The following is a 16,019-nucleotide window of genomic DNA, read 5'->3' as shown; positions in this document are numbered from 1 at the left end:
CTGTTAGGTATTGATTAGTGAGTGTTGACATATCAGGCAATATTTTCTTTTTTTCATGTTTTTCTTCATGCAAAACCAAAATATATGGAGTTTGAAAACCGCACTCTCTTAAATTGATGTGTATACATATATATATATATATATATAGCGTGTGTGTGCGCATGTGTGTGTATATATGTGTATATATGTACATATATATATATATTGCACATTTGTTTGATTTAATATTAATCTCTGAATGCAAGTAAGCAAAGGATCAGAATGCATACCAGGAAAATGCGTAGTGTTTAATTTATTTTTCCCTAGTGCTTTCAGGGTGACTGTTTGTTATCAGTATGATTGCAAAGGCTATCCCAGGTTTTCTTGTCCTTTCTTTGCTCCCTATGGAGACTTGGATGAATTCACTCCACCCAAAACAAACCTGTTTCTCCACCCATTAGAGATAACTTTTGTAGTTGTACCAACATCAGAGTATAAATCCTGTTCTGATAAATTTGAAATGTCAATTCTGTGAATGAAGCTTCACAATATGTTCTTTTGAATGGTTATAAACAAGATATGAGTATTGTATCTGACATAACAAAATCTGTACCTCATTCACAGCTTTCACAAGGAAAATAAAACCTTCACATCATTACACAGGGGACTTCTTGGAATTGCAGTTGGAGATGATGATTATGCGGAAACTGAGACTTATAAATGCTTTATTGTTTTGCTGGAAATCAGCCAAGAAGGCAGATAAAAGACTTAAGAAGAGCTAGCTAGGAAAAAAATCAAGAGACCTAAATGACCCTACTGGAAAAATAAATTCTAGAACTTAACATCTGGTTCTTGCAGTTGTCAAGTCACTCAGCAAATGGTCAGACTGATTAGCTCCTTGCATGCAAAATACGGGGACTGGAGCAAAGACCACATCCTATCAACAGTAGCAGGCAGTGCCAAGTGAGTGCTCATAATCTGCAGTGTTACTGACATAGGTAGCAGATAGCAGTGTCCAGATAAATAAAGTTTGTGTTCGTGCTTTAGTACGTCTTCACTGGTACAACCACGCAAAAAATAAATAGTGATTAGTTGGTTGTTAAGGAAGAGGATATGGAATCTTAAGCCTCACACAAAACATTTGGTAGCAAATTACCCTGGACTTCATTGCAAACTTTTAATGAGGTCAGGTTTACTCAAGTCAGGAACTGTACTTACAAAAATTTAAAGTCAGCTTGGACTGGTTTACAGTGAGTTCCTGACTTAGCTCAAAACAGCATTTTGATGCAAAACCACAATCAAGTCAATGAGCTTGAAGATTTTTCCTTGAAAAAAAAACCCTAAAAATTAAGGATGTGAAAAGCCCTCTTGGAGGAGAAATGCCTTCTGCTGAATACAGCACACATGCAAGACTAGCATTCTACCTAGACTGCACTGACACCACACAACGAAAAGGAGGCTTAGGAAATTATTGTGTATTTGGAACGTGAGACAAAAAACCCACTCAGTGCAGCTTAACACAGTGTAAATCCAGACATGTCAATCAGCTTGGTTCTTGTCAATCCTTGCAAGGTGTGAAGCAGGTGTGGTGCCCAAGCCACATGGTTTGCCTGCTTTCAGATGCCAGCTGTCCTTCCCTGGATCAGTGCAGTTGTCTGTCCTGGCCCCAGGGGCTGTGGGGGGCCAGAGGCACAAAGATTGCCTCTGAGCCATGAGTTACATGTGCCAGAAGCAGTGGTGATCCAGCAACAGGTCTTTTACTTTTACTCAGCATTGGTCTTTTATTCAATAGTAATCAAACAGAACACAAAAACATTTTCTTTATCAAGGGAGAGTAAGTGGAGTGCAAATGTGTTTGCTTTGCTACATGAAGTACAGCAATGTGTTTGAAGCTTATTTCTGTGTTCCCTCTAGTCTGGCCCTTGTCCAGGATTGCAAATCCAACAGCAAATACTGGGAGATACCATTCCCCAAAGTCTGATGGAATCACAGTCTCCTTTCATGATTAGTAATTCTCACATTTAAGCATTTCAGCATATTTTGCTTGCAGATAAGTTATGTTACAGCATAGAAACAGGGCACTGGTGGGGATCTTTCATAACTCTATCATTTGTGAAAATCAGTCTTCTTGCCTGAATAGTCAGCAGCAAATAAAGGACCACTTTTTGACGATGCAGTGATTAATGTGAACAGAGACAGAGTGTTGAACAAAAACCCTCATCTTTCCTCCACACTCCAACCCACCAGAAAACCACATAAATTTGACTGTTATTCTGTCAAGCTTCTTGGTAGTGAACCATCCTGAAAGGCTACTGCTGTATCTCCAGACAGACCCCTTATATCCTGGGGATCCAAGGCTAGAAATGCAGGCTTTTCTTAGACCAGCAGTAAGATAGGACTCTCTCTCTCTCTTTTTCTGCCCTGCTTGCTTCCTGTGAGCCATGCTGAATGTCACTCAGGTGTTTCCACTGGAGCTGCACTTATTTCCAGCAGATCTGAATGTGGTAGTAGACTTACAAAGCTGATTTGTTTGTAACATGCCTTTTTACAAACACAGCTATATTTCATTCCTTGCATGTTCAAATTTCTAATCATGAGTTCCATCAGCTCAAGGTGCCTAAATATAAAGTAGTCAGAAGTCTGTAGGCTAATCTTGATTTATACAATCCAGTAGAATTTTATAGTCTATCTAGGGTGGAATATGGCTTCAAAGTTGGAGGCTAAGACATTCATTATCTTGTCACTTCCTACAATCCCCAAAATAAACCTTTTTTCCTCAATAGAGAAATACTCTGCTGCACATTTTAACCATCAGGGTGACTGGACCATGCTCAGAAACCCAGCATTTATAGATTCTAGGTTACAGAAGTAGCAATTACCAATCAGGAAGAATTTTTAACTGGAATTTAGGTCAAAATTGCATTTTTAAGGCCAGCACAGAGCCCATTAAAGAGCATTTCAGGATATTTGAGCTTGACTACCAAGTTTTCAAACACCACTCTACTTAGCTCTGGTAAGGCTGCATCCTGTCCAGTTTTGAGTCCCTCACTATGAGAAAGGCATTGAGGTGCTGGAGCGTGTCCAGAGAAGGGCAATGGAGCTTGGGAAGAGTCTGGAGCACAGGTCTGATGAGGAGTGACTGAGGGAGCTGGGGTGTCTAATCTGGAGAAAAGGAGCTCAGGGGGGACCTTATCACTCTACAATGACAGGAGGGTGTAGCCAAGTGGGGGTGGGTCTCTTCTCTCAAGCAAAAAGTGAGAGGACAAGAGAAACAGCCTCATACTGTGGCAGGAGAGGTTTAGGTTGGGTATTTGGAAAAATTTCTTCACTAAAAGGGTGGTCAGACATTGGAACAGGCTGCCCATGGAAGTGGTGGAGTCACCATCCCTGGAGGTTTTTAAAAGACATGTGCATGTGGCAATCACAGGCATGGCTTAGTGATGGGCTTGGCAGTGCTGGGTTAGTGGCTGGACTCAGTGAACCAAAAGGTCTTTGCCAACCTTTCTATGATTCTGTAACTTCATGGTCATTCATTGTGATTACTGAATTGATAAATCTTTTATTTGGATGGAACACATGATACCTTTACATTTTCTCAGCCCATGTCACAGCTTGAGCTGGGCAGTGGAAATGCAAAAAAAGTAGATTTAATGAAACACAGTCATGTTTCAGGGTCTTGCACTCTCCCCATTAAAATTCTTTTCTAAAACAAAAGCATGGAATTTCATTAGAAAAATAACTACATGGGCTACTCCATATGTTATTTTCTTTCAAGGTTGATGCATGTAAAAAATCTGTATTGTATTAAATAGGAAGTGAGTGTAAATATGACCTGTGGAAATCCTCCAGAAGATTGAACTCTAAAAAATGATTTAATGCTGCAAAATATTTCTTCTCTCTCGCAACTATCAGCATGAATTTCTTTACAAAGACAATACAAAACTTTTCATATGCTTATTTTAAAGAAATTTAAAAATACCCAGCACTCTAAGGAGAAAAAAATAATCTCATCTTATTGCTGTATTGATGTATTGGGATTTTTACTAAAGTCAAAAGAAAAACAATTAGTTTAACAAGAGGTTTTTAATATGAGGCTCATTCAATCAGTGCAAATCAAAATCAACTTTGTTGAAGTGAGTGGAATTCAATGGTACAGAAGTTATGAGGTTGGGGTCTGTCCCACTGACTGCAGTACAGCTACCTCTGACCTGCCCCAGTGTGAGATCAGATTCAGTCCAATATGGATAGAGTTGCACATTCCATTTAACTCCAGGAACAGGCTTGAGACACACAGTTTGAATCCACATCCTCACTTCCCTAAAGACAGGGTGTCGAGTACATTCATCTGGGGTTTGACAGTGAGAAACACAGGAGCAAGTTCAGAATACTTGGATTTTTAAATCAATTGTCTGCAAATCAACACCCTTGCTTATATTGTCAGAACCTAACAACGCCTCTGAATTTCTACTGTATGAAAAACTAATATTTAAAATAGAAAATATGCTTGAAGTGGGAGCAAAATTATCTGCTGTTGGAGAAGAAATCCAGAACTCTGGACTCAGTTCTTGGCAGATAAATACCTTTTGATTAATCTAAACCTAATGTTGACATTAAAAAGGACAAGATGAATAAAATTTGGTTTTCCAACTCTTCTGAGTGTTCTGCATGAAGTAGGATAACAAAGATGGCTAAAGTGGTGAAAGGGTTTGGTGTTCAGAGGTTTGAACTGGATGGCAAATGCAGAAATGTTTTTATATTTGCTATAATCTTTGAACCTTCCCCATTCTTACAGCTACCTCCAAAGTGCACTAATTTTTGAAGTTTAAAACTATTTCAATAAGTCTTCTCCACTTTTGGTTTCTAATTGCATCTAAAGTGCCAAATGTCTTAAGGAAGGCTGCTCTCTCAATTTATTCAAGATGTTTGAATACGTTTTAAATCCATATGGAAACCCAGCCTAAGTATAAAGCCTCTGGATATGTCACCTCATTACACCCCTGCAGGTTCCAAAAGAGCAGTGCCAACTCACCTACCTAAGTTGTGAACACCTCTACCTCTCATTGCACACTTGTCATGTTAAACCAGGCAGCAAGTTGTTAATAAAGATCACACTGTCAGTAGAGCATTATAGACACCTACTTAAGAGTGTGTATTCTTTTGTTCCTTTTCTTATTTTTAAAGCATATCAGCAAAATCAGGAGGGAGCCAAGATTTCCTTGCAGTGTTGGCATCAAGGAGTCTTGCTAGGATCCCATGGAAGGAAAAGGAAAAGAACTAAACATAGCACATGTGCTTTTTTAACCTGACCCAGGAATAGCCAGACACTGAATTGAATTCAGACCTTTTCTCTCTTCTCACTCTCATATGGAGTGAATTTCCAAAGAGAGGAAATGAAGAACAAAGTGGAGGTTAGGTGATGGTCTGGTCACAACCACATAATCATAGCAAGACAGGATAGGGAAGTCTTCAAGAGGTAGTACAGTGCAACACAAACACAGCATTTTCCCTAGAGACATTTCCTTAGTGTATTGGAATGGCAGGAAAGTTCTGAAATCCAGTAAGACTTAGACTGGTGAGTGTTAAATTCCTGGAAATCCATATAGTTTGAGAGATTAAAGACCTAAATCTAGACAAAAAAAGCTGATTACAGGATAGGAGTGGAGTGATAGGCCAGCAACAGACCCTTTAAAAAAGTTAAAATAAGGCAGCTGTTCTGACAAACAACATGATAAATACAGATGGGAGAGTTTTGTTCAAAGTCTCTACGCCATATTTGATAATGCAGAGAAATGTAAGAGTGTATACAGAAACTATAGACTTAACTTGGTGTGGTTTTGTAAGTTTGCATACTTTTGTATTGTAGCAGTAGGAGTAAAATTTAAAATGAAATAAAAATAAAATGCGATTTAGATTGGCTTTAAGATATTTGAGATTTAAGATATTGGCTTTACTTGGTTGCACTTTTTCTTTTTTAAAGATTCTGTAGAAAAGATTTATGGATAGAACAAATTTCAAAAAGAAAATATTTTTCCAGCTGACTTCTTTGGTGAAGGTAGATTGTTTGCATCTGTTGTGCTGCCTGATACTTCACAGAATGGCAGATAACTGAGAAGATCAAGAGGCAGCAACTGATCCCAACAGGAACTCCAGAAGTGTAATAGCAGGGCCCTCTGAGACCATCCCATCCTGGTACAATTATCTCCTGTTACTAGACAAATGCCAAAGTGCACTCAAGTCACTATCAAAACAAAATGCTGAGAAAAAGCTGAGATGTTTATTTTCAAAGCTGGAGGCTCTGCCCCAGGAAAGCAACCCTCTGAATGACCTTGTTCTTCCTGGCTGCATCAAATGACAGATGTTGGTGCAGGGTCACGTCATCTGATAGGCACCAGAGCAAGGGAGTGACATTTCTCCACCATGAAATAGGATTCACAGAAGTTAACTATTTAAAAATAGTCTGTATTTCCTGGTATTCTGATTATGATTTTTAAAAGGTTCCTTTTAAACTTCAGGATGTCCAGTGAATGTGAAACCAAGTTAGTGAGAAGACCCCCAAAGAGCCCCATTGCTCGTGAGACAGAACCACATCAGTGTGGTCAGTCCATATGGGACAGGACAGACTTTGGAGAGATGGCAGTCAGAAGTCAGAAGCATCATCCCTGCACATCCCTGCATATCCTGCTGACATCTGCCAGCACCTTGCATCTCAGGAGGGCTTTTCCCTGGCCTTAGCCTTTCCTGAGTCTGCTTCTCTTCAGGATCTGTGGGGACAGAGCTGATTCTGTCTCTGGTCACATGGGTCAGTGACAGGTAACTTCTATTTATTGACCCGTTTTGCTTTATACTATCAAAATTAGGGCAACATAATTTTCTCATGAGAAAGACTTTGGGTTGTGGGTTGTTTTTTTTTTTTACTTATTGGAACTTCTTAGAAGAATGTCCAGGAGATGACGTTCCAACTGTATTAAAATAGAGGAGAGCATTGGGATGTAGAGAGAGTGTGAGGGGAACAGTCTGAGTGTGTAACCTGCAAAAGCACCAAGCAAAGGAGCTCAGGATCCATTTATGCATTTATGATCCATTTAGCCTAGGCAGCTGCTGGTCAATAGAAATCCATGAAATTTCCAGCAAGCATACAGAACTGAGAAGCTGGTTAAAAAATTCTAATGTCAGATTTTGGTTTAACACTTTCAAGGACTAATTTTAAATTGAAAGGGAAAAATCCCTGTATTTTCTTGCTTTTCCACTCTGTTTTATAATTTCTCAGTAAAACAGCTGGAGAAATCTACTTTTCCTGGGATGATGGAATTAGTATTGAGAAACATAACAGTTTGGCTTTAGATCACTGAGCTGAACTGGAAGGGACAAAGCCTGTCAAAATTCAGTGACTGTTCCAGGCTGCATATAGAACTAATTAGTAGCTTCATTTTTATTCTCAGTTGCACAAAGATAAAAAATACCACTACCATGACTTCAGCCTTTTATTGGCAATCACAACAGAACAAGATAGGTCAATCTTGAAAGCAAATGAGTGGGGTGGAGTGGAATGGGGGAAATTCTCTCTCAATCCTACAGGTGCACTATCTAAGCCAGGGTTGCAGCACATGGAGGAGGCAATAATAGCAGATTTGTGCTGCCAGAACACCAGATGGATCTCCTCTGAGCTTAAGCAAAAGACAGAAATTCATGTTGGAATGCCCCAAAAACTCTTCATTTAAAGATAACAAGCCTCCAGCATCTGTCACCAGAATTCTTGAGTCCTCCCAGTTCTCCAGTGGGTCCCAGGAAGTTAAAATAGAACAAAATGTCAAAGGAGTAATCCTGTCCAGCCCCAGAGTGAAGCAGAGCACGAGACACAGTGCACCTTCATTGTGTTTGACAAAAGGAACACTTTCAGCACATTTTTATCGGTGTCTGGTTTTTATTTCCTTATTTGTAAGGTTCCTGATATTAAGTTCATCTTAAGGCAAACATTTACTGCGCACTGATAACAAACTGGAGACACTTTGCTTTTGATAGTGATAAAGTAACCCTTTCTCCCATAAAGTACAAAAACATATTTATTTAGCTAAGTTTGCCTAGGAATTAATCTTATTTGTCTTACAGTGTACAAGGAACAAAAGGTAAGGTACATTTAATAAAGGCACAGTTAATAAAATTCGATGTAAAATTTTTTATGTGTGACATTGGGAAATCTCTGAACCATTTCCAACACTGCTATCAAAACAGAAAGGCAAATGCTGAATGTTTTTCATGTGAAAGGTCCCTCTTTACATCTTAATAAATTGCTGAGTCATTTTAAAACTGGTGGTCATTTAATACTTAGAGTAAAATGTTTGAATTTTAGTTATTAGAATGAAAGAGACAGAATTGCAGTGATCAAATCGCTAGCTGAATTTTACTATTTTATTTTCTGTTTCATAGTTTGTTGTTCATAGATTCCTATTTCCAGGAATGCCTCCATTGAAAATCATTCCAAAATTGTGAAACTATTCTAATTCAAAAAGTTTTTGAACGCAGGGGAATTTTTCAATAAGGGCAGTATAGTACATATTTAATACTAGTATCCAAGTGATCAAATGCCTATCTTATTTTTAAATAATCATAATAAATACTTATAAACACTTTACATCTGGGTTTGCTTATATTTAAATGGAACTAGTAAATAATAGTTATGGTCCAATTCTTGATTCAGCATATCCAGGAATGAATTTTCCTTATTTTTTTCTTATTTTCTCTAGGTGTCCTTAGCTATTACTCCTTAAAATATGATTCCTTGAGAGAAAAGTCCAAAGAAACAAAAGAAATATATTCTTGTTTAATTCAGTTCACAATTTTAACAAAATGTTCATTCTTTTAGGAACAAAAAAAAAAGATAATTTTACCTAATTCTTTTTGAAAAGGTCTCTTTTACTGACATATTTTACCTAATCCTACTTATTTAAGAAAATAAAGGTACTTTATGGCAGCTCTGTTTCCAGATCTATGGCATTAGAGTGCTTGCCAAGTTTTTCTTGGCCAACATTATGGATAATTATTTTTCAACTGTGTGCATTTTAGCACTTGAACCACAATATTTACCTACATAACAACTACGGAGAGAGTAGAAGTTTCCTCAAATCAGTGTGGCTGAGTCATTCTTGTGATCAAAAGCTGTAATGGTAAGAAACCAATATAAATGTCATTTATTTCAAATGTACAGATATTCAGATGTAATTAATATTGGTGTTACCAAGTTCAGAACCCAGCGCAGATAATTTCTTTAATTCTTGATGTTTTAACAAGTTGCCAGTAAACCTGATATTTAGTGCTACTAGCAATCTCTGTGCTACAGCAGAGTTTGGTTTTGGGCTCTAGAAGAGGCTGATTAGTTCTTCACAGTCCCCTGCATGGCTGTGTGCAGTGCTCTTTGCCTGATGCAAGCTAGACCAGCAGCTTGAAGTTCAGAGCCTTTCCCTTTCCATACCTTAATCCTAAGGGATGGAGAAGATTACTGCCCTTAATGGCCTTATTTGCCTGCCCCAATGCCCTCAATGACCATATTTGCCTGCTGGATCCAGGCTATAAATGATTTTCCCACCTTCATGGTGTCTAGACATAGAGAGGGAGTGATGAATATTCAGCTTTTTAGGAAAGAGGCAGAGGGTACTTCCCAGAAACTCTCAAGTGCTTAGATTAAGTAGTCTCCCATAGGGCACAAGACTCTTATTTAATGTTTGCATCAGCTGGTTTGTTTGAAAACCACTAGCACATCTTTTCTATGTCCTAGGAATATGTTAAAGTGGGATTTCAGACATTGGGGTTGTTGTAGTAGAGAGGTGTGACTGTGTTCTGTGTTAGTTACCATCAGTTGCACTGTGCTTGTGTACCAAAATTGCCAAGGTACCAGTCTGTGTGACCCATCAGAAACAGATTCTCATTCCTTTTAAATGAACCCATTATTTTTCAAAGGGTTAACAAGGGCTCTGCTAAACAATTTCTAGAGTATTGTCTATAGATCTCTTTTTAGTTTTCTGTTTGGTTGTCTGAATCTTGTGTTGGGAAACAGGAAGGAAATTTAGCCTGGAAAGGGGAGCAGTGCATGGTTTCACTACTGTGGCCAGACCTCAGGATACTTATGACTCTTTCCCTACCTCTGATAGGTGAATGATGTGTTCCTGGTCCAGTCAGCAGACTTTTAGAAGTCTAAAAACTTCTCTACTTACAGAAACCCACTCCAGTTTTGAATCCCAGTGAATCCCAATTCAGTGCTGTGGAACCCGGGCAGCCTTGGGTGGCCCAGTTGTAGATTACAAGAAAAACAGGACAGAAGTATTTTGCACAGTGTATTCTTGTTCCCAGTCTTGAAAGAAAACCTGGGAAGACAAAAGATCAGATTTCTGCTATCATTAATCATTTGTGCTAGAATCCACAACTCCTCTATGATTTATTTGCACTCTCTAAAAGAGAGGAAAGTTGTCCAAATAATCGTGATCATGATCCAATAATGTTGTAATTCCCTACAAGTCAATCTACAAACTAAACCTGGATTTTATATTTATGTAGGAATTCACATAATAGGTTTATATAATTTCATTAACCAGCTAGTTCCCTCTTTATGGAGCCGGGTGAACAAAACAAACAAAAACAACCCAAATTTCATTGCTCCATTTGCTTTTTGATGTGTTGGCAGCCTGGGACACTTTTACACCACAAATAAACACTCCCTAGAGACAGATCTCAGAATGGTCCAACCTACAAAAAACTAGGGTAAAGGTTCAGGTTCTCATAGTTGTTTGCTGGTGCTTCTATTTTGCAATATTTGAGAAAGCCAAAATCACAACAGAGCAGTAGAAATCTGTTTACTTGTTCAGTTTTCTGGCCTGCTTTGGATGTTCAGGCTGGCAGGTCCTTGGACCTGTGTGAAAAGGTGACCAATTCCTGCAGCAAAAACGCTCAAGGATTCCTTCATGATTTTGCAGGAATTCAGGATAGTTTCCTTTAATTGGAGTTCTTATGACAAAACATTCACAGGGAACAGAAGCCTTAAGTTAGAAGTGGCCCATTTTTTTTTCTGAAAGTTCAGTAAATCAAATTTGAAAAAAAAATTATTTTGCTCACACATCAGACTCATACAAAGCTGATGGCTCAGCTCCAGGCCTGTTGTTGTCCATTTGGTGGAGTCAGCTGTTCTGATCAGGCTACCCTGGAACTGGGGTGCCTAAATAGGTAAATACTGTCCAAACTGCATGGTTGGGGTAGATAATGGTTGCACAGCTGCAAAGAGCTCTTCACATCCATGAAATAGGTGTGTCCACCTACAGGTGTGTCTAATTAATATTGTGATATTAATTAATTCTGAAAGGTAATCAGAATTATCTCCTGGGCCAATGGTTTCTTTTTTAGTTTGTTGCTATTATAGTGGTGCTACTAGGGGACAGTCATTAGACTAGTGCTCCAGCTTCTGGAGACTTTAATCATCACAACATTCTGAAGACAGCAGAAAATGTTTCTGACACATTCCATGCCTTCACTTCTGAAATGCAGAACAGCAGTCACTGTAGACATTAGCTCACGAGGTTTTTCTTCATGAGCAGCTATGAGCAGTCATTCTGTCCCTTCTGTTCTGCAATCTTGTGCTTCTAGGCTGATAACTGAAGAAAATGTAGCTTGTTGAGTTTGCTGGGACAGCCTAGAAATAAAATATTTTGTGGACAAGTGTTGAGGTTGAGAACATCAGCTTCACAGTGATTTTTGACACAGCTTTCTCCAGAACACCAATATCCTGAAAAGCTGACAACAAATCATTGCTCTTGGTGACAAAACCAGTAATCCCATGAAAAAACAGCACAGAACTTATTATCTAACCTTGATGATTGCAGAGGATGAGTGGTCCTCTTCTCTTTACTGGCCTCCCCTTGTTTTTCCTTTCAGCTCTGAACTCTCCAAGGTCTCTGCCAGCATGCATGGCCGCACTGAGACATCTGGCTCTTCTACAGCCACCACTCCATCCCTCACTGCCTGCTCCCTTCCTCAGCCAGCATCTGCTCCTGCAGGAGCCAGCGGTGCTGAGGTGTGGGAGCAGCTGGAAGCACCAGGGCAGTCCATCCGATGCCCAGAGCACAGCCAGGGCAGGAGGAGCCGCTGCCCCTGGGGCTCAGACACTGGCAGGGCTCCTGCCCCCGACACAAAGAAAACCCACCCCAGCCAAAGCCGGGCTCTTGGCACCTCAGTGGCTGCTGAAGGAGTTACACAATTTGAAACAAAAAGCGTTTTTAAGGCTAAGTGGCGGGGAGGAGGTTTTTGCCTGCCTAAAACTTCTCACGCACTGTAGGTGCAGACATTTAAGTTTTAGTGGTGATGGTGATACTTTTGTTTTCCAAAGTATGTGCACGTGCTCTAGCAAGAAAGAATTACTGGGAATGGATAACTAGCTGGAAAAATGTGGCCAAGGTAAAACCTTTCAGGTCCATTCATGCCTGTGAATTAATTTAGCTTTCCCTTTTTTTCTCAAGTTATGAAATGAAATGGTCATGCAAAGCATTACCAGCTAAAGTGATCCAAGAGACAGTCTATTATGCCAAACACTAATCACTAGACAGTAATTAGGCTGTCAGTTACAAAACACAGCATTTGTGATATTTCCAAATGAATCAACAGCCCATGCCATATGTCAAAAACAGGGATTGGTTCAGACAGGTAAGAGCCTCTTCCTTTGACAGTTGCCAGCTTAACTTCTGAGCAAATTAAGACCTCGTGCCATTGTGCCAGTGAGCCTTGGTTTGACAGAAGATCTTACAGAGACATTCTCCATGCAAGCTCACAGATATTGAACGAAAAATTTCCTAAAAATACAATAGAGATTTTCCCTCTGATTTTCAACAAAAAGGCAGATTATTACTAATCTTGTTATTTGAGACCTCAGGAGGTTCCTTTAACACATGCATGAGCAGAAGTTAAATAACATCACAACATCCCAAAGAGTTTAGTGAAGCTTGTTTTATGGCTTTTTTGGACGTGAGGTGTATATTAAGTCAAGCATTTTTGAACATTGTCCATGAAAGTCACGCAACAGGATCCATTTTGGGGGTTAAAATAGTAATTCAGTGGTTCACTAGATTAGGGCCACAAATACACTTAGCTGTCCATGTGCCCATGCCTTTTGCTCCTAGGCTTAAGGTAAATTTTTACTCACATTTACTCATAATTACCTACAGTTCCCCAGAGCCTGCTTCCTCAGTGCAGAGAACTGCTGTGTTTTTCCTGAGAATATCTATGAGTTTTCATTTCATGTAGTAGCAAAATTCACCTTGGAAAGGCCTAGCATTTAATACTGGAAAAGAAAAGGCTTTAAACTAGAGATCAAGATTCTTTCTCCTCATGATTTTAGTATAATTTAGGCATAATTTAATTTTTTCTTATAAGGTCACAGAACCATAGAATGCTTTTTGTTGGAAGGGTCATCTCATTCAAACCTTGTTCCCCTACATCACATTGCCACTCAGCCTGGCCTTGGACACTTCCAGAGACGGAGCATCCACAGCTTCTCTGGGCAGCCTGTTCCATTTTCTTACCAACCTCACAGTAAAGAATTTCTTCCTAATATCTAATCTGAACCTGCCCTCTTTCATTTTGAAGCCATTTCCCTTTGTTCTATCACTACATGCCCATATGTAAAGTCTCTCTCCAGCTCTCCTGTAATCCTTTCCTAAAAGGACTACAGAGATGCTGTAAGGTCACCTGGGAGCCTTCCCTTCTCCAGGCTGAACAACCCCAGTTCTCTCAGCCTGTCTTCACAGGAGAGATGCCTCAGTTCTATGACCATCCTTACGTGGCCTCCCCTGGGCTCACTGCAGCAGGTCCCTGTCCCTCCTGTGCTGGAGCCCAGCTCTGGATGCAGTGCTCCAGGTGGGTCTCAGCAGAGCAGAGCAGAGGGGCAGAATCCCCTCCCTGCCCTGCTGCCCACGGGGCTCTGGATGCAGCCCAGGACACGTTTGGCTCTCTGGGCTGGCAGTGCCATGGCCGGGGCATGTGCAGCCTCTCAGCCACAGCTCCCCCAAGCCCTTCTGGGCAGGGCTGCTCTGGGGCTGTTCATGCCCAGCCTGTGTTTGTGCTTGGGATTACCCTGATCCAGGTGCAGGACCTGGCACTCAGCCTTGTTGAACTTCATGAAGTTTGCACAGTCCCACCTCTCCAGCCTGTCCAGTCCCTCTGGATGGCTCCCTTCCCTCCAGAGGGGACCACACCACACAGCTCGGTGTCATCAGTGAACTTGCTGAGGGTACCCTCGATCTCCCTGTCCCTGTCACCAACCAAGATGTTGAACAATGCTGGTCCCAACACTGACCCCTGAGGGACACCACTTGTCATTGGGCTCCATTTGGATACTGAGCAGTTGATCCTGCCAGTTCCTTATCCACTGAATGATCCATCCACCAAATCCATGTTCTGAGACAAGGACATTGTAGGGAACAGCATCAAATGCTTTCCACAAGTCCAGGAAAAGGATGTCAGTTACTCTTCCCTTATCCACTGTGCTTTATCCCTGTTGTAGAAGATCACAATTTGCACTTAGTAAAGCCTTGATGGATGTCACCAGTCAATTCTCTGTTTTCCATGGGCCTTAACAGAGTCTCCAGAAGGATCAGCTCTGTGATCCAATAATTGAGGTGAGACTAACCTGCTTGCAGTTCCCCAAGTTTTCCTTATTTTCCTTTTCAGAAACGGGGGGTTATGATTTCTTTCCCAGTCAGAGGGATCCACCATGGCTTCTGAAATAAAAAGGCTAGCCACTTAATCCATCAGTTCCCTCAGGACCCATGGATGCATCTCATCAGGCTCCATGGACTTCAGGTTCCTTGAATGTTCTTGTACCTGATCTTCTCCTACAGCAGATGGTTCTTCATTCTCCCAATCCCTGCCTTTGCCTTCTCAGGCAATCTGGCTGCAGCTTTTGCTGGAGGTAAAAGGGTTGTTGAGTACCTCAGCCTTCTCCATATCCTGGGTAACCAAGCTTCCTCTGCCAGATCTGCACACACACTGCACATATCAGCTCATTGATGTGGACAGGAGTGTACCTTAATAAACAGCAGGAATGTTTTCCAGTTTGATAGAAGCCAGCACAAATTCTTTGGCAATTGTTGGTGGGAACAGCCAGCTCACCCACCGTGCCATTTTTAAGCCTAACAGGTCTAGCTCCAAGTACAAGCAAGCTGCAGAACAGTGTGAGTAATTTTACTGCTTTGCACCAAGACTAGCACCAGTTGCTGGTGAGTCTGCGCTTCTCAGAAGCATTTATTTGGTGAAGCAATTGCTCAGACATTCAGACACTATATAGACATTAGGGGATTTAGTCTCTTTGTGAACACACCTTTTGTTTTGTGTGTCAACCTATCTAGAGTCTGGCTAAACTTAGGCAGCTGTTTGGCCAGTACATGCAAGTAGATTTTGTGAAATCCCAGATAAATAGGAAGCAGTAAATACTGCAAAGGACAGAAAATACTATTCAAATATTTACTGAAATTGAAAACATAACAGCAAAGCAAGACTTTTTAATAACATTTAAACAGCCTCAATATCAGCACATGTAGGTGTTTTGCAGAGGTGAAATGCACTTAGACTCACAGCACCATTTAGTCACAAAGAGTTATATTGCCTCATTTTTCACAGAGCTGGAAAGCAAACACAGAATTCTCCAATCTTTTACTAGTATCATAAGCCCTCATTTTGCTGTTAAAATCAGAAACATACAGTGCAAGCAATTCTGGGGAATTACTGCCAAATGAGGACAAAAGGAGAAACATGTAGGAAGAAATAAAGAGAGTTACCATAAGATATTTAATACGACTTCCAGTGCAATATGGTAGCAAGAAAAACTAATTTACAAGCTACAGGGCATTAGGTCATGGGGAAGAGAGGTTGTACAACCCTGCCTCTAGGGTTATGGTGAGACCATTGCTAAAAATACTTTTGGTTTTGAGCAACTTACTATAAGGGTGATTGTGCCAAACTGGAATAGACTCAGATAACAACAGAACAATTATTAAATGACTGGATTTATG

The sequence above is a fragment of the Passer montanus genome, unplaced genomic scaffold, assembly GCF_014805655.1.
Source record: "Passer montanus isolate IOZ18808 unplaced genomic scaffold, ASM1480565v1 scaffold22, whole genome shotgun sequence".
Classification (NCBI taxonomy): Eukaryota; Metazoa; Chordata; class Aves; order Passeriformes; family Passeridae; genus Passer; species Passer montanus.
This window is presented reverse-complemented; position numbering follows the sequence as displayed.